We start from the raw sequence: 2,198 nt of genomic DNA, 5'->3' as shown, positions 1-2,198 counted from the left end.
CCCCCTGCCCAGAGCACAACCCAAACCAGCCTCCCGCCTGCAGTGGCAGCCCGCCCCATGCAGATCCGGGAGCACATGTCCATCCCCCCACCTCCCATGTCCTCCTGGGGTGCACAAAGCAGCAGGATCCATCTCCCCCCCCCCCCGGTTCGTTGTTCTGGTGCTGATCCTGGGGGGAGCCAGGGAGCTGATCAGCACCAGAACAGGGGACAGAGTTCGCTGTCCCTTATCGCTCCACACTGCCTAGGTTGACTGGGAGCAATTTGCTCCTGGTCACCATCTACACCAGTCACCGGGCCTGGGAAGCTCTCTGCTTCCTATCCTGGCTCCCAACATGGAGCTGGCTGCTCCTGGTTCAGTTCAATAAACCAAAATATTTCCATTCAGGTCAAACTAACCTGAAAGTGAAAGTTTTTGTTATGATTTTCCCAACAGACATACAAAACTTGAAGCAAAAAACAGATTTTTAACATTCTAAATTTCCATTTTGCAGAAACTGAATTTCCCATTGTAAAACTCTTTGATAAAAAAATTCCTGACAAGCTTTATGTAGTATTGTTGTGTGTGTTCAAAGGTAATCTCCATCAGACTATAAGACAGGGGTGGGCAATTATTTCTGGTGGGGGGCTGCTTACCAAATTTTGGCAAACTTTCAAGGGCCACATGGTAGCCCCGCCCCTTGACAGTTGCCCCGCCCCCTGGTCGCCATCTTGTAACCAGAAGTCCCACCCTCTAACCCCCAACCTTTGCCACCATAAATCCTTCCCCTTGCCCCCAGAAATACTCCTTTCGGCAAGGGGCTGTGCTATCTCAGAACCAAAAAAATACCAAATAATATTCTAAAAATTGAATGTCTACAATATTGATTGATTTGATTTCAAAAAATATTTTTGTCCTAATTTATGTACATTTGTGTAGTGTATACAGAGGTGATTGCACAATAGCTTAAAATGAAGTCTTTCTATTGTATGTTGTGGGGGCGTATGGAGGGGTATGTATAGGTTTGTGGGGGGTTGTGGGTGTGTGGGGTGTGGGGGGAGGATAGGTGTGGGGGATGAGGGTGATGGAGCATGTGGGTGTGTGTATGTATGTGGATATGTGGGGTGTGGGTGGAGGGTGGCTGGGGTGTGTGAGGGGATGTGGGGGTCTGCATGTATGGCAGTGCAAGGGGGGGTGCATGTATATGGTGGGGTGTGGGACTAGCCCTACAAACGAACAGGAACACATACACACGCATGCGCACACACACACATGCACACACTCCTGCTCCTGGCCCCAGGGTACTGGCGTGGACCCGTGTTCCCACAGTCCCACCATGCAGCTGGGAACCACATGGTGCAGGAGTGGCTAGCGAGGGCAGGGAAGCTGTAAAAGTGGCAGAAGGGGTGGGGGATGGCAGTGAACAGGCACAGAGTACAGCAACAGCTTGGCAGGAGCGCAGGGCCACACCAGTGTCCCGGGGCCAAAGCCAGCAGCGCCGAGGAGCAGGAGCACGGGGCCAGGCTGGCAGGGGCTCTATGGAGCCAGGCTGGCTCCCCCCTCTACCTGCTGGTGCAGCCCAACCCAGCTCCAGAGAGCCCCTGCCAGCGTGGGCCCATGCTCCTGCTGCCCCACTCTGGGCCCTGCCAGCAGTGGCCCTGGGACACTGGAGCAGACCCTGTACTTCCACCCAGCTGTTGCTGTACTCCATGCACCCACTCGGTGTCACCCCATTCCCTTCAACGCTTCCCTGCCCGTCCGCCAACTGGTCCAGCATCACACAGCTCCCGGCTGAATGGGAGGACTGCAGGACTCAGCAGCAGATGACCAACCCTGAGAACTGGGGCAATCCCTGCAGCCTCCCCACCCACCAACTCTTACTTGAATTTCCCTCCGATGAAGGAGTCAAGAACAGTCCCAGGGGCCCAGGCCAGAAGGCTCTGCTAGGCAGAAACTTCCTGGCGGGGGAGGAAGGCTGGGGAACAGGGTCAGGAAGACCTGGCTGCTGGGTCCTGCAGGCTTTCTCTGGGTCTTACTGGCCCTGGCTTCTGTCATCTTTGACAGGCAGCCAGGAACAGATAAATATTAATTTCCTAAATTTTTTAGGGGCCCCGCACGTCAGACAGAATAGCTGGTGGGCCGGATTTGGCCCGCCCCTGCTATAAGAGCTTTAAATTAGGGGAGTTTAAGGGCTTGCCTTTGAACAATGTCCTTCCAAT

General features: G+C 54.1%; 1 protein-coding gene across 9 annotated transcripts in view; it reads right to left on the bottom strand.

Annotated features, from left to right (window-relative positions):
• The window catches only part of DGKH (diacylglycerol kinase eta), a 110,182-nt gene that overhangs the window by 105,307 nt on the left and 2,677 nt on the right, over positions 1-2,198 (bottom strand). The gene's annotated exons all lie outside the window — the stretch shown is intronic.

Source organism: Alligator sinensis, unplaced genomic scaffold (genome assembly GCF_000455745.1).
Source record: "Alligator sinensis unplaced genomic scaffold, ASM45574v1 scaffold59_1, whole genome shotgun sequence".
Classification (NCBI taxonomy): domain Eukaryota; kingdom Metazoa; phylum Chordata; order Crocodylia; family Alligatoridae; genus Alligator; species Alligator sinensis.
This window is presented reverse-complemented; position numbering and strand designations above follow the sequence as displayed.